The following is a 12,049-nucleotide window of genomic DNA, read 5'->3' as shown; positions in this document are numbered from 1 at the left end:
TGATGGTGTTGGAAGAAACAGAACATTAAGATTCATTATTAAACGAGGTTTCAGTGAAATCTGGTGAATGTGTGATATGTCTGTCATCTTATCATTGTTCATTCTGACTCTGGTTTTTCTTTGGATGGATGGATAGATGGATGCATGTTCTGAAGTGGCCTTTATGAAAATGACCCAAAACATGTATATATACATATAACAAATTAACAACGTATATAATGTTTCAGTTTAAAAATATGTCATTCTTTTCAAAATATTGTTCTATTATTGTTCAAAGTATTGTAATATTTAATAATAATATTGAAGTCAACCAAGTTATTTATGCAAAATTCCTGGCTATATATAGTATTGGAATATTGGAACTACCAGTCAGTATGTTAGCATCTAAAGGAGCTACAAATTCTTGCCCTCCATGTTCCAAACCCTTATAGAGACATCAGCAGAACACAGTGTAAAGTGGCCAGCTTTTAAAAACTATATTCTACCTCAAATTCTCTTTATTGTTGTTTTTAGATCACTTTCTTCATAGAACCATGCATTTCCAGGGTGTTAATGCTCTACGTACTACATGTGGGCATTTGTAAAGTCACTTTCTTGAATAGAAGGAGCTTGAATAATGCATGTTCCAGCAGGTTGGAAATAAGCTGTCTTATCATTTTTTAGGCTATAAATGTGAATTGTGTGAGCAACTACATGTGATCATTTCTAAGTTGGAGGCAATATGATTCGACTGTTATGATGATTTACACTGCCTGCTGTAGTGGCAGTCTGATAGGTCTGCCTGTAAGCTCTGCTCCACTTGATGGATATTATAGTCACTGCATCTGAAGTAGGCTTTTCACTTTTGCATGGTTGTTTGCTGGTATCGAAAGGTCTCTTTAAATGTTTCTTTTTTTGCCATTTAAAACATAATTTTGCACATCCTAGTGCTTTTGTAATACAAATTACTGACACACAGTGCAGTCAAAAGAAAAAAATGGAAGCATAGGACCACCTGCAGAGTGCCTTTAACATCTACCAGAAGTAAACATCAAGAAGTAAGAAAACCTTGAAAGCCTTGAAAGTAAGCGTTTCTCAACAGGATATCATGTACTTTTAAAACAGTACAATATTATTGTTTATTCAATATTTATTGACTTAGCAATCTTTAATAACACCATTTCCCATAAGTTCAAGACACAGGACAGACAATGCTAAGTGCTGTAATTTTTATACAGCAGAGATTAGAACTAGAAAGTTTAAAGATTTAAAGAGTGTTGGTGACTTTTAAGAAAGCTACAACCTCCAGGGCTGAAAATTGAAGCCAAAACCCTGCGATTCCTCGAATGGCCTCTTGAGGCTGGCTCCATGGGGCTCCAATCCCCATCAAATGGCCCAACTTTACAGCCTGGTACAAAAAATTATTTTGGTCTTTATCTAATTTCTCCAGTCATGACAACTGCACAGAGGGTGAATTTTTATATCACTCACCAGCAGGGGCGACACCAGACCCCTTTTACTGGGGCATGTTCCCCTGTACAAATGAGCTGTGCCCCAGTATAAATGCCATGATTAATTCTCAACAACAAACAAAATGAATAGATGTATTTCTACTCAAATGTGTAGCAAGAGTGTTGACTCCAAATAGAAGCTATAGCCCACCTGTGTTGGTGCACGACACTGAGTGCAGTTTGAGGTCTGGTAAGGTGACACAACAACAGCTGTGTTTCCCCTACCACCAGGTTAAGTGCAGGCGCTACAAGTCTGTAACCTCAAATGTCGGAAAAGTCCACAATAAACCACAATATATATATTTTTTTTTTTTACGTGTGCTCTCTGCTAATGATGGCCTTGCTGTCAGGGAGGCTAGCCCTAGTCCTCTCCTCTGGCAGGGTCTGTTTGATATTAGAAAATAAAGGTCCACCATATTAGTTAGCTGAAGTTATGCAATGTTAATGAAATGGAAATGAACAATGGATATCTATTTACATAAAAAGTTTAAATAAAATGATACAATAATAGTAGTAAAACAGTGTCAGTTTGTTTGTTGCTGAAAGGACAGAGCTCATGCACCAAAGTGCACCTGCTGAGTCTGACATGAAGCACAAAGACAACCTCGTATTTACAGGCTAGATTGTATCAGAGGAAGACCAAGGGAGGAACTCTCTCTTGGCCTTCAGCACAGTCAATCTCAGCTTTGTGCGATAAATGTCACAAGAATGGTGTCTGGGGAGCAATATGCTCTCACCTCTTTCTGGTAAACAAGGTATGAAACACATAAATGTATCAAGGATAAGTTTATTCAGATGTTACTGATAAGCTAAGGTTAATAAAGGTTTCACACAGTCATAGACACGCCTAAATGGTATTTCAGCTTTAACAGAGTTGTGCTGCATATCTAAATATGGCAAAGATAAATATTGCTCTCACAGGTAACATTGCATTTTAAGACATTTTAAGGTTATTACACACCAGAAGCAGACTGATTGTGATTGGCTCTAAGTTGAAACACTGACATAAAATGTTATGCCTGCATTTCGGTAAGAATTGTGCATTACATTAACTTGCATGACATTTACTAACACAGACTATATTGAAAGTATCGTTTTAAATGTTGATTTATTGTTATGTGTGACTTAAGTGAAAAGTAAGCTTATCCATTGCATTCATTTCTTTTTTATGCTGTTGTCTTTGACATTTACAGAACTTACTAAATTGTTTTACACAAGTGGCATAAAAAACTAACAGCCAGTTTCTAAGGAAGGCCATGCCTGAAAGACACTGCTGTACTTAACATTTTCTCTTTCTCCAAGAGCAAAGAAGAAAAAATATGAAACTGGTTCTATTCATAGAATCCATCTATCATTAGAATTACATACAATTATAACTGTTCATCTCTTCTTTTTTTTCAAGCATGCTTGAGTCTTTAAAAAAACATATTGAACTTGAATTTCCATTGCCAGTCTCTGAGTAATATCTATAGGCATACTGTGAATACACTAATGTGAGCAGACATTGAACCAAATCTTAGACATAAGATCCCCTGGTCTGATGAAAGCAAGAAGACTGAACTGTTTGACCTTAATGAGTTTGGCTGGAGCTCAGCCACATTTCAATTTTCCTTTTTAGTAGATGTCTAAAATTATATTTTCACTATGTGATTATGTGTGTGTTGCAGATTGATGAGGGGATTTTTTTAAAAACTTTAGCATAAGGCTGCAAAACAAAATGTAAAAATTATGAGATTTCTTCCATACTCCATCTCCATCACTATGGCTACTCCCCTCTTAACTGCTATTTACAGATATCCCCTAAACACCATTCTTTTGAATTTGAGTTTGAGTCAGATTGTCAAAGAAGACATTTTTGTTTTATTTTCATCATTGAAATGTTTCATTTTTATTAAATATTTTTAATTTTTATGTCTTCTAAGCATTTTGAGGATTCAGCTATAGCCATCCTTGTGTATAGTTTCTATGGTTACAGGTGTCTATTGTGAGGTGTCCATGTCACTCTGCTCTGCAGTAACACACAGACTGAGTCACCTCAGTAAATCCAGTTAGCATTTCCAAACTCTGTGTGTTTGAACAGAACCACTCACACCATCTAGTGCAGTTAAAGCTACTAAACTAGCATCACTGCAGCTCCTTGTGCTGCTCACTGCAGAGCAGTAAGTCATTCAGAAGCTGGAGTCACTCACTTGTTCACTAAAATACTATTCATTGTCTGGCTTTAGTTTAAGAGGAGACAATTATATCATTGAATAACATCAACCATGATTTCTTCTTTATTTCTTTAGTGAATAAAATGTCAGTGTGCTGCCTGCATGCTTTTGTAGTTTGTCTCAGCTGTTTAGTTGCCGCCTCTTGTCTAATGCTTAGTAGACTGTAGATAAATTTGTCTAGAATTCTCTTTTTTTTTTGAACAACAGCTAAGGTCAGATTACATTACTGACAGAGGCAGTAGAGTTACTGCACCACATGCAACTCTGACAGGTGTGTGGTCAAAAATATGTTAGTTAGAAAATCATGAAATAAGGCGTTCTAATATAACATTTGCCTAAATTGAAATTGAGTGATTAAATCTACCTGGGTGGGTAGTCCAAGTAGAGCCTTACTAATAACTGTAATAAGCAAAAAGGACATCACCACAAGGAAATGCTGCAAAAACAACAGTGGAAATATTAGTGTAGCATTGAAGGGAATAAAATTCAACACAAGCATAATCAGGACTTATGCTGTATAATGATATACTGCATGTTCTATATATTTATGTCTGTATCTGCCCTTGTGTGTGTGTGTGTGTGTGTGTGTGTGTATGTGTACGCGTGTGAATGTGTCCAGAGGCTGAAGTGCAGAAAGTGCCAGGGGGCTGGAGTGACCAGCTGGATTTTATTAATTTTCAGAAACATTTAAAAAAAAAAAGTATTTAATTAGTCCGTTCTCAGTGGTGCCGTTAAGGGAACTCACATGACTCCTTCCCCCTCTAATGGCAGCCATCTGTCGTGAGGACAAAAATAGATATAATTTTTGAAAGAGGAATCTGCATTTTAAGGTGTATGGGAGCTCAGCACCTCTGAACTGTCAGTAATATAACTGTAACTCAGAGTGGCAGATGTGTTTATTGCATCGTGCCTTACTACCATTCCCGTGCTTACATATAATTTTAGAATGTTTCATAAGTATTATAACATTTGTAATATTTAGCTAAATATTCACTACTTTAATAGGAACGGACTGAAATTTAGGCAAATACTCTCTCACGATACAATTATACCTCAATAACAAGTCCATGATACAATATTCATAGCAATACTTAGAAAAAGGCAATAAAGACTTAGAAAAAAATCTTTATTGAATGATGAAAAAGAAAAAGTGCAAAACAGTTGTGAACCTGACGTGAAGGTAACTGCAGTCTGGCAGCATCTCCATAATATTTTTTGTTTATCTGTCACCTTTTCCTCCCTCTCATTTTGTGACACGGGGAAATTAAAATGCTTCAGATCAGATCTAAAAAATCGCTAGAGCATCTGCAATTTCAAAGACTTTGTCTCTCTCTCCCCCTCTACCTTGCCTCTTAACACCGGCATCGGCTATCTCCAGTGTAGATTTGAAGAGAGAGTGAGCGGAGGCAAGGATGATGGGCACACATGGGACGGTGGTCTCTGTGGTTCTCATTTCCCTTCGTTCTACTCCACCATGGCTGTAACAAAACTACTGTTTTGCCGGGAAGACCTTAGTGTTTGTAACTGTCCAGGTCCACAACGGTATTGAGACACTTTTGTTGTTGCAATATTGTGAAATTGACAATACCATTACATCCCTAATAATTAGGCCTCTGTGGAGATGGGTGTAAAGCTCGCTACGAACATACACAGAGAGGGGTGTCATGGGTAACCATAAATTGTGCAAGAGGATACGCATACACCTGTACATTAAGCAAGTTGATTGGTTAATCCAGCTTTGGTTGGAGGAAAAAACTCTCCTCAGCCATCTTTTCCTGTACTTTGTACCAGTGGTTGCATTAGTGCATGTAAGCCTGGTGGTGCCAGCAATGTGTATTTACATAAAACATTAATCATGAATCATTAGATCAGTGACACTGTATCCTTCAGATCCCCTGACCTGCTTTGCGTCATAACTCCACATGCAGATTCGCGAACAGGGATGCATAATGTAAGAGAGCCAGTATCAATTATGCACCATTTATTCATACCACAACAATACTTCACACAGTTGATTTGGTTCCTTCTGCTTCCTGAATAATTCAAAAGAGCCGTGTCCATTTCCTCATAGCACTTCATTTTCCCAGCTCGTTCGACATGCAGACATACTGTGTTGGTGCACTGTTGTGTCATTTCTATCCCTGACACATATAAGTTATCCCATTTGACTTTTGGAGAGGCTTGCAGTATATGCATGACCTGTCTTCAGGCCCAGACCATTTATTACACTTCATCATATTTACACACATGACACTTTGAATCTAGCTGATTTAGGTTAAGTGACAGTTTATTAAAGATAACTGAGGTAATTGATTTGACGTTCAGATATCTTTGAGGAAGTTTAATATTTCATTGTCACCAAAACAGAGCTTAGTCTAAGTTGACGTGTGGAGAAAAGAATTTCTGAAAAGAAAATTCATACATATTCATTTAAAATCAAAAAATTATATAATTGTGATAAAACTAAAAATAATAATTAAATTATTTTCTGCCTTTTATTATGACCCATATAAAGGTTTTCTGATCTGAAGTCTCTATTACTAGGACAGTGTTTTCAGTATTACTAAACTGACCCATGTGATTGTTTTTTTGGTGTGTGTGTGTGTTTTATGGTAATGAAAAAAAATTAACTGTTGGTAAGACACAGGATGCAAGCACAGGTCTACAGTGCCAACCAGGATTTTTCCTCTTCTAGTAGAGAAGCAAGATAAAATTAAATTAGTTCTGACTATTTAATCAGCTGTAAATTAGCCTTTGATTCAATCTCCTATAGAGCTAATGCTGATGTGGATGAAACAGCTATAGAGGCTATATGCATAGGCTTGGTTACTATGCTGTAATCACCTAAAGCATAAGTATTCTGACTCTATTCTAACTCTGCTTTGTCTTTATAAATAAAGATGATGGAAGTTATGACAATTATCACAGGTTACAATAAAGGCAGTTGTTGAGGGAATTAATCTAATTAATCTAAACGGATGGCACACAGCAACTGCTTCTCCAGAACTTGATATTGTATGAAAATGGAAACAGCAGAAAGCTGGAGCGAGTGGCTAAAAAATCAGTTATAATTCAGCCGTCGGTGTGTGTCTATGTGCGTGCACACTGCTAGAGGTCAGAGGAGCTGCCAAATGATTTTGACTGCAAGGTCGTAAAGTCAGCGTCAAGGTTTCAAGAATGGGGCTCAGCCGGCCCTCAAGCTGAATATCAATATCCCATCTCTCCCTCAGTGGTTCTCGCATTTACATCAAAAATCAAATCCATCCCGCTTTCTCCTCCCCCAAGCAAAGAGAGCAGAGCAGCCAGTACGTTCTGTCTTGGCCACTAACACAAGCAGTCCACTGCAGCGCTGAGAAGCCTTCCCTTACAGGATTGTGCAGCTAACACATTGCCTATTGGCTTGGAACCAAAAGGTATGTGTGATTTGTGGTGGGGGGGGTTGGATGTTTTAGCCCAATAATTACCAGTTGTCTATACCTGACATCACAGACAACACTGTTTATAAAGATCAATGGCAGCCATTGTTTTCTGTTCATACATAAAACATTCAGCATTGCTATTCAGCAACAACACGGCTTTGCCATAAAACCTTTAAAAATCTCTTTTGAAAACTTGTTATTAATGTGGAGTGAACATAATTTGTCATTAAAACATTCATGTAATGCATTCATTCAACTCAGCTGAGGTGCAAACATACCCTTCTGAAAGAGCTGTGTGGTTTTTGCAAGCTCATAATCCTTGAGATTGAACCCCACCACAGAGAGACTAACTTTGCCTGCAGTCATGTTGATGAGAGGTGATAAAATTTGCTGCATTAAAGGTGGAGTAAAGGATTCTGGGGAAAGACTGTTGATACTTGAACTCAACAGGAAAACAAACACACCCCTCCTTCAGTGCTCTTTCAGGAGCTCTGTCCCCCAAATTCATCTACGCACATTCCCAAGACAACAACACAATGTTGCCCCAATAATATTATTATAATCATTAATAAAAGCTCTGTATGACAGTCACATATTTAAACATCCAGTAACTGGTTTAAACCACACCTAGTCTTAAGTCTTGATATGAAACACCCCCAGTTTTTTTAGTATTAGGGAAAACATATTTGTACACTGGAGCCCCTTTAGTTGAGCTGAGATGTTATCTCCTCTTAAAGCAAAACTGGCACTCCCAGCTACACATTAACATAAAACCTACATGTACAAAAACACATTCAAGTCTCATTTAGTCCGCTGAATATAGACAGTTATTCCTTTACATGTGCAATGTGGCAATGGAGGTTCTCAGAGAAGATTTATACTGGAAACTTTCTTCCCTCATAAGGAATTTATAGCAGAAGGTTCTTGCACAGGAGAGTTATTGTTTATAATTTGAAAGTGGGTACACCTGGAAGCACAGCAGAGAAGTGAGTCAGAGTGTATTGTAGCTATGTCTGCTGGACATATACTGGACGTTTTTCAGGCGTCTATCTCAGGTAAGTCTGACAGAACTGATACACTTCAATTTTAATCACTTCAGCTGTATACTCTGGCCACATATTGACTCCCTTTTTATGTGCAAAAACAAAACTCAAGGCATTGTTTTAATTTTATTTTCTTTATATTATTGCGACCACATGCAACTATGAAAATTGTTTATTGGACACTGCCAGAGGACTGAGATTGCTGCTGTGCTGCTTTCACAAAACAGCAGATTCACACAATGTGGGTTCACAGTAAGGCACAGTAAGGAAAGAAAGAAAAAAATAAGAATATATCCAAGAGGAACCACAGACAGAAATAGCCTGCTTTTACAGTGGAGTTTCAAAGTTTGAGCTTGAACAGATTACCAGTCCATTGCAGGGCCAACAAATATTGCCAAAAAAAAAAAAAAAAAAACAAACAAACAAAAAAACATTCATACTCCTACAGACCTCCTATTTATGATCACCAATTAGCCTAACTTGCCTGTCTTTGGACTGTGGGAGGCAGCCAGAGTACCTGTAGAGAACCCATGCAGGCACAGGGAGAACATGCAAACTCCACACAGAAAAACCCCGGGTGAACCAGGGCTCGCACCTGGAACCTTGTTGCTGTGAGGAGACGGAGCTAACTAACATTTGTCCATACTATAATTTGACCTAACACATTTTTTTTTTTTACTTTCTGCACATTTGGATTTGTACATTTATCTGTTTACTTACTGTGTATTCATTATCACTATTATTACTTTTTTTCATAGTAGCTTTTAATTTTACTTATTGACTTCACAACTGATTATTATGCAATTGTAGCAAAGGATTTCTCTTCAAACATCAAGGTTTTTTTATTTTTAATTCTGATTCTGATTCATTAGCTATGGTTCTTTAACACATAATACTGTATTTCTCTAAATGGGCTGTTTCTTTAAGAGTATTATTAAGAGGGGAAAATGGAGGCCAGGATTGAATAAATGGTGTATTACATTTGACGGCACAAATCTAATTCATAACACAACTTGGGGGCAAATCTGTCCCTACTGCTCTCCATTGATTTCTTGAGACAGATACATTTTAGTTTGACATTTTATCTTGGTTTTAAAACACACACACACACACACAGACACATTTTAGTTTTATGGAGGATTTTTTGCATGGGATTTGATCTGTGTATCATCATGTTTGTACATTCTCTTTTCTAGCTGTTGTATCTGTGCATGCACAACTAAATAAAGATGGCAAATATTAGCCATAGTAAATCTCACATATCTTCATGTAATGTCAAGAGTCCACAACCAGAGGCCACAAATGTAGCAAAATTAGATTGCATTTGTTAAAATGTCCTCATTTCATTTAAAAAGAAACAAAGAGAAAATGCTGATAATCTTTTTATTTGGATGAATATGATTATTGTGAATTTGATCTGGGATTCTGAATGTGTCACTCTAATGACTGTATGGATGGTAAGGATATCATTATTCTGTCAAATTGTGCTCTAAAGAGACTGTTCCGTTAAAAAAACAAGGCCGTAGGTCGTCTGTGCAAGCAGGTTTATTACGACCATAGTTGCATTTTATTGTTAGGTGACCTAAAGCAGCTGTAGTAATTATGATGGGAAGGAGGAGTTTAGGTGGCATGGTATAGAGAGTGACAAAGTTAGCATTTCAAGGAGGGTGGGGTGGGTGGATGGGTCAGCAAAACACAGAACTTTGATACAGGAGACTGCTGCTAGTTTCCTGTCTGTCACTATTGTGTGTTCCTCTTGTACCACTGGGGGTTTATTATTGTAACTGGATGAAGATCCAGTATGCCGCCTCCAGTACAGAGGGTGTGTTAATCATCGTAACTATGACAACAAAGGTGAAGTATGCATGCATGGACGGAAATGTTCAAATCCTCCAAAACTTAAGCCCCTTTAAACCTTTACTTCTTCAGCATAGTTTCACCCTAGAAACTTCATTTAAACTTTAAACTGGTCTCAAGAAGTTCAGGTCTTAAGATTGCATTCAACTTTTTGATATCTTGTACAGTTTTTGAATGACAGTTTATTTCATGCTCATTTCTGACGGTTTCTGAGTTTATAATGGGTGTGTATTGTGCTGGCTGTGTGACATCACCCACTCTAACCATTCAGTCCTTCAACTTTTTCAGAATTTTTTGTGCTTCAACTCTTCTCCCGCCCACACCTTTCACTTCTCACACACAATTTATACCTCAGATTGTAGATATTTTTTTGCTCTGTCACACAGTGCGACTCCCTAAGCCATAGGATTCACGGTTTTTGCAGTGGCAGTCTCTGATCACCAAGAGGATCCCTCAACTGTCCCATTGATCTCCATATTATCTGGCTTGCTCTCTCTGTTCATAAAACAGCCAAACCAGGTCAGTTTTTAAACTGCCATACTGTGGTCATTTTTCACTTTATCTACACAAATGACACATGTCTGTGTTCAGTAAAGTCTCCTGGTGGTGGTAGTCATTTCATTGATAGCAGCTATGGTTTTTAATCAATAACACAAATTCCAGAGGGTTGAACCACCTCTCAGTATTGTGTGACTGTGAATGAGGGCCAGCTTACTGCAGCTGCCTGTACACAGGTGATGGACATTTGGTCATTAAGACCTCTTCTGCTCTCTGTGCTGTTTACACACACACACACACACACACACACACACACACACAAATGAGACCTGCACATTTACACATGGGTCATTCTCATTGGTGGACTTCCCCTACACACATTTAAACTTTAATCTGTTTTAACACACATGTACACACACACACATGTACACACAACCTGCACATTAACACATTGGTCATTTTGATTGGTGATTTACCCTTACGCATGCTCCTTTTAACTGTTTGTCCCTCACCTCCTCGCTCCCTCTCTCTCTCTCTCTTGCTCTTTCTCTCTCTATTACTCTCTCACTCACGCACACACACATCCTGCATACTTTCTGCTATAGAAATCGTTCAATTATCAAGAGGTTAAAACTATTACCCTTTTTACATTTGTGCTTATTCAACTTTCTTCAACTCTTTATACTTTGTTATTGCAATTTTGCTATTTAACTGAATAGTTCAGCTCTTGGTTTTAACTTTCAGCTTCTGCATCTACCCTCTCTCTCTGCTAATTTCCACAATTTTAATCACTGCTTCAGAAATTACTTTTGATTTCCAACTTTTATGTTTTTCTTCTGCATTTCAACAATAATTTCAATCATTTTCAGCATTGCTTCAGCGATCCATTCAACTCTCAGCTAACTAACTGACTTTGATGATATATGATGTCTATTTCTCCAGCTGGTTAGTTATCTATATTTTTGCTTGCTTATGTGTAATATATTAACAATGTGTCATGTTCAATCTTAACACATCTTTGGGGATTTCAGAAATGTTCAGGTGGAGAGTACAATGCAGAATGAAACCATTATGTAGGTTTATTTAACCACAAAGAATTAATCCTGTCAGCGTATTGTGATCTTACTGGTTATTATGAGTAAAAAGTCATATGATATTATCCCATTGTTTACATGCATCTAAACTATGGATGTGGTGGGAAATGCAAGGCAAGAGCAACTGCATGACAACACCCATCATAAAAGATCCAACCTCAACCCAGACCTGATATGCAAACTGCTGGACCTCTGTCTGAACACCACCTATTTCTGTACAACAGGGGTTTTACCGACAAAAGCATGGCTGTGCCACTTCAAAGGAACAGCTGCATAGACAACACATGGCTCAAAATGTAATGAAGTATAAGTCCTCACAGAACACACATTGAATTGAATTTTAGCCTTTATGTCCTGTACAACATATAAACTCTTCATCTAACTTCAAATGGTCATTTTCAGACAATGTTGAGTATAAATCTCAAATAAATAAAT

This window comes from Lates calcarifer, linkage group LG12, assembly GCF_001640805.2.
Source record: "Lates calcarifer isolate ASB-BC8 linkage group LG12, TLL_Latcal_v3, whole genome shotgun sequence".
In the NCBI taxonomy this organism is placed as follows: Eukaryota; Metazoa; Chordata; class Actinopteri; family Centropomidae; genus Lates; species Lates calcarifer.
The sequence above is the reverse complement of the archived record's forward strand: the minus strand, read 5'-3'. Positions refer to the sequence as shown.